This window comes from Mytilus galloprovincialis, chromosome 12 (assembly GCF_965363235.1).
Source record: "Mytilus galloprovincialis chromosome 12, xbMytGall1.hap1.1, whole genome shotgun sequence".
Lineage (NCBI taxonomy): Eukaryota > Metazoa > Mollusca > Bivalvia > Mytilida > Mytilidae > Mytilus > Mytilus galloprovincialis.
In genome coordinates, this window is record NC_134849.1 from 10,776,876 (window position 1) to 10,792,170 (window position 15,295).

Below are 15,295 nucleotides of genomic sequence, written 5' to 3' on the forward strand. Positions count from 1 at the left end.
ATTAAAGGGGTTGTGGGGGACCTAAATGCTAAAATACGCCTGAAAATTAAGACAAATAAGAAATTTTAAATAACAAAATGAATGATTGCAATAATGGAACGGACTGGTGCGATCTTTTAGCTCTAATTATAGATATACATTATATCTCATTCGACAGCTTTTTAGCAGAGGAACAAAAGGTATACAGTCGATATATTCCGTATCGCATATTCGAGGAATAAAGAAGGAACTTTACCTCGAAATACGCTTGAACATTGAGAAATAGCTTATTTAGAATAACGGAATAGATTGCTATAAGCCATCAGAGCCTATTCAAGGAAAAAAAAATACCCCAAATTAAAGATAATTGATAATTGAATAAACTGAGGATAAACGATATGTGCAGCAATGACCATTACAGGGGTTATGGAGGACCTAAATGCCAAAATATGCTTGAAAACTAAGAATTAGCGAATTTTGTATAATGAATGGATATTTTAAATAATGAAATACACTGCTGCGACCATTTAGTACCTTATGATAGATATACCTTATTTCTCATTCGAAAGCTTATTAAGAGAGGAAAAAAAAATATATAGTGGATATGTTCTGCAACGTATATAAGAGGAATAACGAAGAACCTTAAAACGGCAAAATACGTTTGAACATTAAGAAATAGCTTATTTTGAATAATGGAATGGACTGCTGCAAGCCGTTAGCCCCTTATCAAGGCAAAGTTAATACACCAAATTAAAGCTTATTGATAGAGGAATAAATTTAGTTTAAACAATATGTGCTGTAATGACCATTACAGAGGTTACGGAGGACCTAATTTCAAAAATACGCGTGAAAATTAAGAAATAGCCAATCTTGATTAACGAAATGGATATTTTGAATAATGGAATGGACTGATGCAACCCTTTAGTCCCTTATTATAGATATACATTATACTTCATTCAAAAGCTTATGAATAGATGAAAAAAAATATATAGTAGATATGTTCAGTAACGCATATTAGAGGAGTAACGAAGGAATTAAACATCGAAATACGCTTGAACATTAAGAAATAGCTTATTTTGAATAACGGAATGAACTGCTGCAAGCCGTTAGTCCCTAATGTAGGCAAAACTAATACACTAAATTAAAGCTTATTGATAGATGAATAATTTTAGTTGAAACGATATGTGCCGTACTGACCATAAGGGGTTACGGAGTACCTAAATGCCAAAATACGCGTGAAAATTTAGAAATAGCCAATTTTGAATAATAAAATGAATATTTTGAATAATAGAATGGACTGTTGCGAGACTTTAGCCCCTAATTATAGATATACCTTCAACCTCATTCGAAAGCTTATTAAGAGAGAAACAAAATATATATAGTTGATAAGTTCCGCAACGCATTTTAGAAGAGTAACGAAGGACCTAAACATCGAAATACACTTGATTTATGGAATGGACTGCTGCCACCATTTAGCCCCTAATTATTGATATACCTTTTACCTCATTTGAAAGCTTATTAAGAGAGGAAAACAAGATAAATAGTCGATATGTTCAGCAACACATATTAGAGGAGTAATGAAGGATCTAAACATCGAAATACGCTCGAACATTAAGAAATAGCTTATTTTAAATAATGAAATGGACTGATGCAAGGCCTAGGCCTTTAATCAAGGCAAACTGTATACAAATTAAAGCTTATTGATAGAGGAATAAACTGAGGATAAACGATATGTTCTGCAACGCATATTAGAGGAGTACAGAAGGAACAAAATATCGAAATACGTTTGAACATTAAGAAATAGCTTATTTTGAATAACGGAATGGATTGTTGCAAGCCGTTTGCCCCTAATCAAGACAAAATTAATACACCAAATGAGAGCTTATTGGTAATGGAATAAACTGAGTATAAACGATATGTACAGCATTGACTATTAGAGGGGTTACGGAGGACCTAAATGCCAAAATACGCGTGAAAATTAAGAAAAATAAGAAATTTTGAATAATGAAATGAATAATTTGAAAAATGGAATGAACTGCTGCGACCTTTTAGCTCTAATTATAGATATACCCTATATCTCATTCGAAAGCTTTTTAACAGAGGAACAAAAGGTATACAGTCGATATATTCCGCAACGCATATAAGAGGAATCCTGAAATTACTCCCAACACTTGAAACTTTAGTTATAAAATCAAAATCATTGTCTCTAATTTCACAAAATCGACATCGTTGAAACACGGACCGCGAAGAGGACCCCAAAATGAACTGGTTTGGAAACAGAAATGTTCATATTACTGCTTGCTCAACGTGGAATTGGGGTAACAGGACAAGTACAAAAAAGCAAACATTTATTTGTATGTACCTGTTATTTGTACAATAGTTGGCTAATTGCAGGATTCATTTTTATACCCCACGCAACGAAGTTGCGGAGGGTATAATGTTTTTGACCCGTCCGTCCGTCCGTCAGTCCATCAGTCCGTCCGTCAGTCCTGTTTCTTGTCATCGCAACTCCTCTCAAACCAAACAACAGAATGTCATGAAACCTTTTTAGATGAAAAGGACATATTATGTAGTTGTGCATATCGTCAGGAAATTACGATTCAATTTTTTTCTAGGAGTTACGCCCCATTGAACTTATTTGCTTCAATGTACTACTGCAACAGTTTGTCATCGCAACTCCTCTAAAACTACACTACAGAATTTCATGAAACCTTTTTAGATAATAAGGACATACTATTAGATGTGCATATCGTCAGGAAATTACGATTCAATTTTTTTTCTAGGAGTTATGCCCCTTTGAACTTATTTACTTAAATGTACTACTGCAACAGTTTGTCATCGCAATTCCTCTGAAACTACACAACAGAATTTCATGAAACCTTTTTAGATAATAAGTACATACTATGTAGATGTGCATATCGACAGGAAATTGTGATTCAATTTTTTTTATAGGAGTTAGGCCTCTTTGAATTTTTTTGCTTTAAGGTACTACTTCAACAATTTGTCATCTCAACTCCTCTGAAACCACACAACAAAATTTCATGAAACTTTGTAGATAATAAGGACATACTACGTAGATGTGCATATACTCTGCCACCCTGTGTTTGTTTAATTAAATCATGCAAATAATTAATTATATTTTATTGTTTTGATTGGTATTGATCGATTTTGACAGGTAATTTTTAGATACAAATTTACTAACGAGCCTTCAAAAAGCGTTCGGAATTCGGTGTTGACAGGGTTCGGTTTTTTTCAGGTTAGATTAACGTTAATTAATAGGGAAATTGTGTGGGACTTTGAAAATTGTTCGGTTTAAACTGAAATTCGGTTTTATCAGGGTTCGGTTTACCCAGGTTTCACTGTATGTAGATGTGCATATTGACAGGAAATTATTAGTCATTATTTTTTCTTATACAATTTTGTTTTCTTACACTTATTCAATTTCTCCAGTGACAATGTGGGGACGTGGGGTATGTGAGCGTGCTCACTAAGGTTCTTTAATTTTATATGCTAAGACTTCATAAAGTTATCCTTAAAGTGAAAATGTCCTTAAGACCTTAGTAGTACTCCTAAAGTTGGGACCACCATTAGGACATCTCTTAAAATAAGATCGTTTCAATAACATGGCTAAGAGCAAAAAAATCTCCTACGATGGTCTTGGGACATGTCTTAGTCCTAAGACACCTTCGATGACACGACCCAAGGTCACTACAATTTAATTTATTTATTTACAATGTACGCTTGCGTTAAACAATGGAAATTAACACTGTATATTATAATTCTGTTGACTGGTAAAGAAGAATTTTACAAGCCTGTCGAAAGAAATTGTACAAGCCAATTCCGTAGAAATTATTGTATAGCGTGAAGATTGTATGTTTTTCTTGTATATGTTTCGACATTTTACAGATCGTTTTCAAAACTCCATTTCATTACTCTGTAATATTTTCCACTGAACATACACAAAACACTTTTAAGGATAATTATATAAAAACCGCGCCCAATAGTCAATAGTGTCCTGGTTTTGATTCCAAAATATGTAGTCATACTTGAATGCAAATGTTTTAGCTCACCTGACACCAGGGCTAGGTGAATAATTCTCATCATTTGTCGTGCGTTAACTTTTACAAACATAAAAAAGAAAATGTGGTATGATTGCCATGCAATGAGACAACTCTCCACAAGAAACCAAAATGACACTGAAATTAACAACTTTAGGTCACCGTACGGCCTTCAACAATTAGCAAAGCCCATAACGCATAGTCAGCTAAGAAAGGCACCAAAATGACAATGTAAAAAAATGAAACACTTAAACAAAAGACACCGGTACGTCTAAACACCGCTCAGGACGTCCTGAGTGCACGCAGGACATACAAACTGCACTCAGGACATGAAATATATGTTTTAGTGTGTTGTGAAGGTATGCATTCGATAGATAATATAACTCTTCATCTAATAATTTTTGTTTTGATAAAATCATTTTAACATTTTAACATTTAAGGAGTTATCGAAGTTTTCATCGGCCGTTTTTGTGAAATATGTCAGGCATGACCTAGGATTATATATATTGAATACCAATTATCAGGTTTATTTTGCCTAGCCAGTCAAGGTCGTTAAAAACTTCCATTTGTTGTTGTTTATTAGGTCATTTGGTCTTTGATAGTTAGGAGTTATTAGTGATGGTACTAACCGCATACAAGTAAACTTGGCAAACAAACAAAATAAGATGTCTTTTGAAATATCAAAAAACAATGAAGATATATTGTTTTAGAAAAAACCCGCTAAATAAACATTTTTCTTTTTGTTTATAATAACTGAAGACAGTCGAGAAATATGAGAAATCTTCATATATAGTTTGGAAATTTTAATTCAATAGACCACTTTCGAGTTCATCCGTCACCGGAAAAAAACTCGTCAATTATACGCGCCTTTATGACGTCATTTACCAGATAGAGGGGATCGCCTGTATCCCTGCACTATTAACGTTCATCAAGCGTCTTAGTGATCGTCATTATGCAGGATAAACTAGAAATAATGCTTGTTATATAGGTACTTAATAACAATTCCGAATGACAGTAGTGCTGATTGTCAATTTTGAGAATTCAATTTGCCGAATAATTCGTACAATATAGAAGTATAGTTTTCCAACCACTCGTTCAATATTGGAATGGAAGTGACGACGCCCCTTAACGCACAAATGACGTTCACTAAAACTAGAGTTTTTGACGGAAATGCATCGAACTCGAAAGTTGTCTATTCATTTAATTTCATTAACTTAATAGAAACAAAACATATCGTTATTTAATATTTTATTTGTATGGATTTTCGTACACTATATTTTATTTCAATTTCGTGCGATGAAAATTTTAGTTTTATTCTTGCTTCAAAAATTAGGAATTTTTATTATTAGATGTATTAACGACTAACTTCTTTCGATGACAGAAACCAACCCGCGTCAGCATACACTCCAAAATTCATTTTTGATGGGGGAGTGTTATGACGACAAACGCTCGAGAGCTTTAACCGAGGTGTTGAATAATGGACATTCATTTAACTGTCTCACGACTTTGGTACTGATTATGCTACCTGTCATCGTTATTACTACGTCAGAAACTCGTAGACTAGTATGCCATCATCGTTGTTAGCGGGCTATCAAGCTAACCAACCTGGGCCTGAAAGTAGCCGTTGTGAAGTACAAAAGAAACATCAAAAGAGTAAACAAACCAAAAATAACTCAGCATAACCAAGATGGCCGCGCACCAAAATAGCGGCCTTCAACCTGTTGCTGATTACCAAGGATTTGTATAGTAAGTCTTACTATACAAATCCTTGTGATACCAACTGCAGAAAATATCTAAAGCTCACCAATTGCCCGCGGGATGTATATCCAGTCAATGTCGTTAAACACTTCCATCATCATCATGTTAAACCACGTACAACAAGATCAAAGCCACAAACATGATAAGCAGAAAAAAAGCATTATTATAGTCCATTTGCCAATTCCCGACCCTGTAATTAGATACCTTTTTTTAGTTGTCTCCATTATGAGGGACATTCATTTTTTTTTATTACAATGGAGAGCTAGCAGGAACAGCAAATTTACCTGTGCGTAATCATAGATTTTGAAATCTTTTAATTACATTAATTTGTTGTTTAGATACATACTTACGACATCAGAAATTATTGTTAAAAACTTCCAAGTGCTCCACGAAACCTCTTTCTAAATTATTAACATCTATTTTATCAGCAATCAAAGATGGGCTTTAAAGTTATTGTGAAACTGCCTATTCTAGAGGTGGCGTGAATCAGATGTGGATACTTAAAAATTCCAAAGATCTTTTAGAGTACATACAATCTAACTCTCTTTCATCTTGTAACAGTGTTAAAACATTTGACTTTTCTACTCTTTACACAAGTATTCCACAATCCAAACTAAAAGACGAAAGAGTTGGTATTACTTTGCTTCATAAAAAAGAATGGCCAACGTAGATACAAGTATCTTGTCTTAGGGAGGGATAAATCATACTTTGTAAAGAATCACTCTGATTCAGACAAAAAATTCTCTGAAACCTATATTATCAAGATGCTTGATTTCTTGATTGACAACATATTTGTAACGTTTGGAGGACGTGTTTTTCAACAGACTGTCGGCATCCCAATGGGAACAAACTGTGTCCCTCTACTTGCCGACTTGTTTCTTTATTATTATGAAGCTGACTTCATGCAGGAACTTCTTAGGAAGAAAGATAAGAAGTTAGCAATATCCTTTAACTCTACTTTCCGCTATATAGATGACGTTCTTTCACTAAACAATTCAAAATTTGGTGACTATGTGGAACGCATCTATCCCATCGAATTGGAGATAAAGGATACTACAGATACAGTTAAGTCGGCTTCATATCTTGACTTACATCTAGAAATTGACAATGAGGGTCGGTTGAAAACAAAACTTTACGACAAAAGAGATGATTTCAGCTTTCCAATTGTGAACTTTCCATTTCTAAGTAGCAACATTCCAGCAGCACCTGCATACGGGGTATATATCTCCCAATTGAAACGATATTCCCGTGCTTGCATTTCCTATCATGATTTTCTTGATAGAGGGTTACTGCTCACAAGGAAGCTATAAAACCAAGAGTTCCAAATGGTGAAGTTGAAATCATCCCTACGTAAATTTTACGGACGCCATCACGAGTTGGTTGACCGTTATGGAATAACCCTTTCATGAATGTGACCTACCGAATTAGACTATTTACCGGATTTGTAATCACATAAGCAACACAACGGGTGCCACATGTGGAGCAGGATCTGCTTATCCTTCCGGAGCACCTGAGATCACCCCTAGTTTTTGGTGGGGTTCGTGTTGTTTATTCTTTAGTTTTCTATGTTGTGTCATGTGTACTATTGTTTTTCTGTTTGTCTTTTTCATTTTTAGCCATGGCATTGTCAGTTTGTTTTAGATTTATGAGTTTGACTGTCCCTTTGGTATCTTTCGTCCCTCTTGTTGTTTAGATAAATACTTACGACATCAGAAATTATTTTTCATACAAAATTAGTTTAACCGCCGATACATCATTTTCAATCCATTATACTTTGCATTGGCAAAAGCCAAATTGTCCGGTATGGAACCAGTCTCAGATTAACAAAGGGAAGTAATTTGTTTAAAAAGTTTGTAATAACAGAATCAAATCGGACCAAACATTTTGCCTTATTTTGCATTAGAAATGCACAGAAGACTAAGTTGATGATATACATGCATTGGTTTAAGAATGGGATAAACATTACTTTTAACGAGTGACTCACTTTAAATATTGGTTTTATCGTGCAAAAAAACAAAAAAGAAGACAATTTTCATTCCAAATGTAATTAAGATTAATTGTATCGATGTATACCACCAGGTCCAGTGCATCTATCCATTTTCAATGATTTTAATCTGAGGAATCTGCTCTAATTTCTGCATGATGACATTTTCAACCTTTCAAGCAACTGTGAAGTGCTGCAATATATTTTTAAGCAGCACATAAACAGTTATTAGAGAGGTACTTTCAGCTGAAACGAGAAAATATATTAGTTTTGAAAAAACACTTTATACACTAAATAAAACATTTCAGTATCTCTTTTTATAATTTTTTTTTAGTGTTATAATATTTTTTTTGAATTTTACATTTGTTAGAGATACATGAAGTACCGGTACCTTATCCCGGCCTCGTGTTTCTTGTTTGTACACCTGATTTCTCTCACAGTCTATTAAAAAATAAACAGGGACTAAATTTAAAGTCAGTCCGGAGATTTAAAAAAAAAATATGTGTTCCAGGGTTCACGTTCCCCTTTTCTTGCCCACTCTTCATGTTCTTTGTATGTACTTCATGTCCAGGTAAATGAAATGTGAGGTGAATATCAACTAAGGTGTGATCAAGTATAAAAAATCAAATGACACTCTCTCTAAAAGAACAGATATTATGAAACCATATAACATTTTAGTTCCAGGAAAATATCTTAAGAAGGTGGAAATAAAATTATGTTATGTTTGTTCCAAAGAACTTATTACCATTCAAAGACTTGTTCCAGGGGGAACAAGTATTATGGGAACAACAATCATGTTCACACCACTATGAGAATAAAAAGTTTTCTGGCTTTTGGCTTCAGTTGGAAAAGTTTTAAGATCTGTCATACACTAGATGTGTAAAAGTTAAATGCATTTTGTGTTTCAGAAAGATAATTTCTACAGGGGCGGATTCAGCCATATACATTATTAGATAAAGAACTTGTGTTATGATGAATCTTGAAAAATAAGTGATGAAAACTGCATTAATATGACCTCAATTGGAGATATAACCCAGAGCCCAGAGGTGGATTTAAGGGGGAGCAGGGTGTTATTTCTGAACAATTGGTGGAATATAAAGGGAACACAGACGGATCAACCCATTTTAAAAATGGGTTCCTAACCCAGGACAAAAAGGGGGGATTATATAGGGAACACAAAATCTTACCGCTTTTGAATGACTAGAGAGGGCCCCTACTTTATTAAAATTTCTAGATCCGCCCGGGTCTGTGATAAATTTAAATCTAAATAAGCTATTGTTATTTATTACATTAAGTAGGTCAACAGCTCATCTAGCTAATAAATATATTGTTGTGCCTTTTTATGTATATGGCTCGTTGTAGATTAACATCTAAGAAATAGTTAAATTCATGTTTATGATTTGTGTCATTATTGTTTCATTATTGTAACAATTATAAAAATCATTGTAATAACGTATTTAAGCACGTGAGATTCATTGCTATAAAAAAATAAACAGCTTACGCCCGACGTCTTGTGTGGAAGTTTTATGCAATAATCATAAATAGTTTCTGAGGAAGTTTTAAACAATAACCATTTATTGTTTTTGAGACACGGCGGGACATGTGAACCCCCCCTTCCCACCCTGTTTTATTTTACAAATATCACTAAAATGAAATTTTGAATCAAACCAAAAAGTATACAGATCTTTTAATTAGTATAACAAAGAAGTGTGTACAGTTTCAAGCAATAATCATAAATTGTTTTTGAGCTACGGCGCGACATGTACAAAAAACCCTCCCCTTTTTAACAAAATACTCAATAACTCAAAAATAAAATTTTGAGTCATCACCAAAAAGTATACAGATCTTTAGATTAATATAACAAAGAAGTGTGTAAAGTTTTAAGCAATAATCATAAATCGTTTTTGAGATACGGCGCGACATGTAAAAAAACCCTCCCCCTTTTAACAAAATACTCAAAAACTCAAAAAAGAAATTTTGAATCATCACCAAAAAGTATACAGATATTAAGATTAATATAACTAAGAAGTGTGTAAAGTTTTAAGCAATAATCAAGAAACGTTTTTTGAGATACGGTGCGACATGTGAAAAAAAGCACACCCCTGTTTTAGTTACAAAGTGCCGTAACTCAAAAAATTTAAATCTTATTTTCACCAAAAAGTATACAGATCATTTGACCATCATAAGAAACAACTATATTAAGTTTCATGAAATTTGGATAAGTCGTTCTCAAGTTACGGTGCGACATGTTTACGCCGGACAGACGGACAGACGGACGGACAGACGGACGGACACCAGACATTTGTATACCATAATACGTCCCGTCAAAATTTTGACGGGCGTATAAAAAAACCTTTTAACGAGGCGTATATCGGTTTATTAAATATATCTTTTTAAACTAAGAAAGTTGGTTTTACTTAATTTAAACAAAACATTAAGGTATCTTACACTTTATCTATTTCATAAATAAAAAGCAATATATATATAATTATATATCGTTACAGTTTATGTATAGAGGGGAAATGCATACTTAAACCCCGTGCCTACTTTGGTGTTTGTACACCTGATTTCTCTAATATGACCTCAATTGGAGATATAACCCAGAGCCCAGAGGTAGATTTAAGGGAGCGCAGGGTTCTATTTCTGAAAAGTGGTTAAATATTAAGGGAACACAGGCGGATCAAACCATTTTAAAAAGGGGTTCCTAACCCAGGACAAAAAAGGGGGGATTATATAGGGAACACACAATCTTACCGCTTTTGAATCCGCCACTGTGGAATCACTGAATAATGACTAGAGAGGGCCCCTACTTTATGAAAATTTCTAGATCCGCCAGGGTCTGTGATAAATTTAAATCTAAATAAGCTATTGTTATTTATTACGTTAAGTAGGTCAACAGCTCATCTAGCTAATAAATATATTGTTGTGCCTTTTTATGTATATGGCTCTGATCTGGTTGTAGATTAACATCTAAGAAATAGTTAAATTCATGTTTATGATTTGTGTCATTATTGTTTCATTATTGTAACAACTATAAAAATCATTGTAATAACGTATTTAATCACGTGAGATTCATTGCTATAAAAAAAAACTTTTAACGAGGCGTATATCGGTTTATTAAATATATCTTTTTAAACTAAGAAAGTTGGTTTTACTTAATTTAAACAAAAAATTAAGGTATCTTACACTTTATCTATTTCATAAATAAAAAGCAATACATATATAAAAATATATCGTTACAGTTTATGTATAGAGGGAAATGCATACTTAAACCCCGTGCCTACTTTGGTGTTTGTACACCTGATTTCTCTAATATGACCTCAATTGGAGATATAACCCAGAGCCCAGAGGTAGATTTAAGGGGGCGCAGGGTTCTATTTCTGAAAAGTGGTTAAATATTAAGGGAACACAGGCGGATCAAACCATTTTAAAAAGGGGTTCCCAACCCAGGACAAAAAAGGGGGGATTATATAGGGAACACAAAATCTTACCGCTTTTGAATCCGCCACTGTGGAATCATTGAAAGTTGACTAGAGAGGGCCCCTACTTTATGAAAATTTCTAGATCCGCCAGGGTCTGTGATAAATTTAAATGTAAATAAGCTATTGTTATTTATTACGTTAAGTAGGTCAAGAGCTCATCTAGCCAAAAATAACAACTAAATGCATTTAATACCTATCTATTATATCTATTATACTGACAATAAACAAATAATACAAATAAAATCCTATTTGGAATTTTCATACCTTGATAAACTCGTAATATAGTGTAAATCTCAAAATATATAACTTCCATTTTCTACAGACTGTACATGATATCAAATGTCCTTCACATTACATGTGACGTATTTAATCACGTGAGATTCATTGCTAGAAAAGAAAACCCTTTTAACGAGGCGTATATATCGGTTTATTAAATATATCTTTTTAACTAAGAAAGTTGGCTTTATATAATTTAACCAAAAATTAAGGTATTTTACACTTTATCTATTTCATAAATAAAAAGTAATATATATATCAGTTTAAATGAGAAATATATGATTAAAGACCGTGCACTCTTAAGTTATATGTTTGAAGCAAGCGCATAAGTCATCATATATACGTCTTGAAATTTCGAAGTGTCGGCATTTCACGAAAATAAACGCAATTGAGCTAATTTTTGGTGCATGTGGAAGATAATGTAAAAGCCTTTAAGATAAATACCGTAATTCAATGAACAAATAAGTTTTTCATAGAGAAATATATAGCTACAGTTTAAGTATGCAGGGAAATGCATAGTTAAACCCCGTGCCTACTTTGGTGGTCGTTTTTACGCACGAAATGCTGACTTTTACGCCAATAATTGATATATATATATATATATATATATATATATATATATATATATATATATATATATATATATATATATAATATATATATATATATATATATAATATATATATATATATATATATATACTAGAATACACCCGTGATATCGCGGGTCTGTGACTGATATATAACTATGTGTATGCCTTATTTTAGTATTGGTATTGTCATCTGATAAAGTCATGCCGATTATAACATGTATAAGGTGTACAGTTTTCTTTGCTTTCAAAATCTTTCTGTTTGAACCCGTCGACCTGGAACCTATCAATTATTGGTAATATTAATAATTTGGAAAACAAAAGGGCCTGGAATGGAATATTTTTTACTCAACAGTATACAGCAAAATTCTAAATACACTGTTTGGTGGTGCGCCTGTCTGATGCGGAACGTACAGATAAAGTAATAGGTAACAGGTGAATATACTATTGGTATCGGTGTCGGACTCGATCCGGAACTTCATAATTATTGGCAATATTAATTACGTGGAAAACAATCGGGCCTAGAGTGGTGTAATTTTTAATCAACACCATTGTACTATATTAGTTATATATAAAGTTGAATTCTTTGATTCATCGTTTTTACGTGATGACGGCTGACAAATTGGACCTCGTAATTTTAGTAATATATATATATATATATATATATATATAAAACTCGTCTAAACATCAACCCAACAATGTTAGATCTGTAAATTTGCTTTCGCAAATTTTTGGTTCTTCCCTCGCCGGGATTCGAACCCATGCTACTGTGATATCGTGACACCAAATCGCCTGCACTCGTCCCGCTAGACCACACGACCACCTGGGCTCTCAAAAAAAGAGCTTTCGCTGGCCGTGTGTTACCTTTCCTCGTCAGTTTTAATCTAGCGGCGTACTACAGTACATGATATATAAGGCATGAAGATGTTATTGTTACAGATCAGCTAAATTATCTATAGTAAAGGATCCTACAAATTAATGTAATATACAGTCACAGAAAATAATTATATTTATAAGTACGTCTGAGTCAGCGACAACTCTACAACAGATGTATCCATCGGATCACCATCAATGATGGTGATACATGGCTGTGTACATAATGTATATACAACTCGTCTAAACATCAACCCAACAATGTTAGATCTGTAAATTTGCTTTCGCATATATATATATAAATGTAAAATACTGCAATCTTTTGAAACAGATGAAATAATGTGAAATGGCAATTTTAGACCATGAAATATAGTCCTCATTAAAACTGATTATTTCTGTAATATGCTAGAAATATAGGTAGGGTCAAACAACCCTACTTTTGTACTTGAATGTCGGTTTGATAGTAAACTAATGTGCAATTTTATATGATTGTAAATGAGAAATCAGCTAACTTTGATTATTTTTGTCAAAATAGTCAATATTTAGAGAGTGTGTTTGGAGTTCCAAAAAAACATATTCTAAGTATGAAAATAAACAGTTTTTCTAAGACTTGCTGATCTTACTCTTTAATTCATATTATTACATTCAATTTTGGCAAAAAATGACAAACTATAGCAAATTTATAGCAACTCACCAAAATTTTGATCATATTGTAAATTAGTTCAATACACTGTTTCATAAGGTTTTCATCATCATGTAAATATTGAAATCTGTCACTAATCATATGTATTCTTCAAATATCTATAAATTTGTGATTTTTCTTTTCTTGATTTGAAGTTGGATATAATTGGAGATTTGAGCCACTATAAACATACATGTATAATATCACTGTACTAGTATACATGTTTTTTTAAGGGGCCAGCTGGACACCGCCTCCTGGTGCGGGAGTTTCTCGCTACATTGAAGACCCATTGGTGGCCTTCAGCTGTTGTCTGCTCTATGGTCTGGTTGTTGTCGCTTTGACACATTCCCCATTTCCTTTCTTCATTTTATATATAAAATATATCTCTGCATACATATCTGAAGCCCCAGACTAGTAAATTTCTTTTGGGCTAGTAAGTTTTTGCAAAACTTTGTTTGAACCAATAAGAAAAATGTCAGAATATTGGTCTTTGGACTAGTAGTTGAGAAAAGATTTTGGTGCAGACTGTATATATATCACATTTCCTTTATCAAAAGTTTTTTCAAGCAGAAAAAATGAATGGGTTGAAGAAAAATTATTGAATGCTACATTTGTCAAAATTAAATATTTGCAGAAAATATGCTCTTTTTAGTGGCCTCCTCTCATGCTTGTTTCTAGCTATAAATTGCACTTATCAAAGACTTAGACAGACGCATGTTTTATTTTACTAAACATATAAATATATATACATGTATATTATATCAGATTTTGAATTATTTCTTCTAGAATGGTGTTTTTCTATGCATTCTACAAACTAGTTTTCTTTAAACAAAGCTCTAAAATACCTTGTGAAATATAATTTTAGCTTTTAAATTACATTCTGTTGTACATTGTAGTTGCAAATTAAAGGGAGATAAGATCAATATGTAATAGCTTCAAAGATATGAAAAAATATATGTTATATTTTACTAGATTTTTGCACATGATCTCCTGATATGTTCTGAATTTGATTATAGGTATTTTTTTTTTATTGTTCATGTAAAATTATGCACTGTTTTTTTTCTTATTTTCGTATGAACTATTCTGATCATTCATAAAGTCAAATAGACAATACGAAACTTTGATAAAAAATGATATGCAATGCAGTACATGTTATACTATAAATCTATTGATTAATGATTTTTTCTTCTAGAATGGACATATATGGAACTGTAACACAGAGAAGCTGACTTGAAAGAAATATACTTAGTATTTTGTGTGCTGATAGAGAATGACAGTCACAGACTTTTATAAATGTTGTAATTCAAACAATTATCATACACACAGGAAATAAACATATATAATTTTACTTGTTTTTTTAAGTCAATCTTAAAAATCAATCTATGGAGAAGGGTCATAGTCAAAAACTAGTAAATTTTGATGTAAGCCATTACAGACATCCATATGGCCTTAACTAATGAGAAAAAGTTCAAAGCCTAACATATGTTAATGCACCAGAATACATTTTAAGAATACATGGAAATCTCTACTGAGTTTTACGTGTTAAGGTCAAACATGAAGAGATTATGAAATTGCATGGTCAATCTTTTTTTGATGATGTGCCATTAATTTATT

The 15,295-nt window shown here is 32.7% G+C and overlaps 2 long non-coding RNA genes across 2 annotated transcripts in view; one reads left to right on the forward strand and one right to left on the reverse strand.

Annotated features, from left to right (window-relative positions):
- LOC143054208 (uncharacterized) overlaps positions 1-15,029 on the forward strand; it is a 238,035-nt gene extending 223,006 nt beyond the window's left edge. The window contains exon 3 of the long non-coding RNA XR_012971597.1: positions 14,874-15,029. This is a non-coding gene — a long non-coding RNA (uncharacterized LOC143054208). The remainder of the gene's footprint in view (positions 1-14,873) is intronic.
- Positions 7,776-11,760, reverse strand: LOC143054886 (uncharacterized). The gene is made up of 2 exons (XR_012971863.1): positions 11,526-11,760; positions 7,776-8,025 (listed from the first exon to the last, which is right to left on the reverse strand). It is a non-coding gene; the product is annotated as an uncharacterized LOC143054886 (long non-coding RNA).
- Positions 15,030-15,295: the final 266 nt, after the last annotated feature.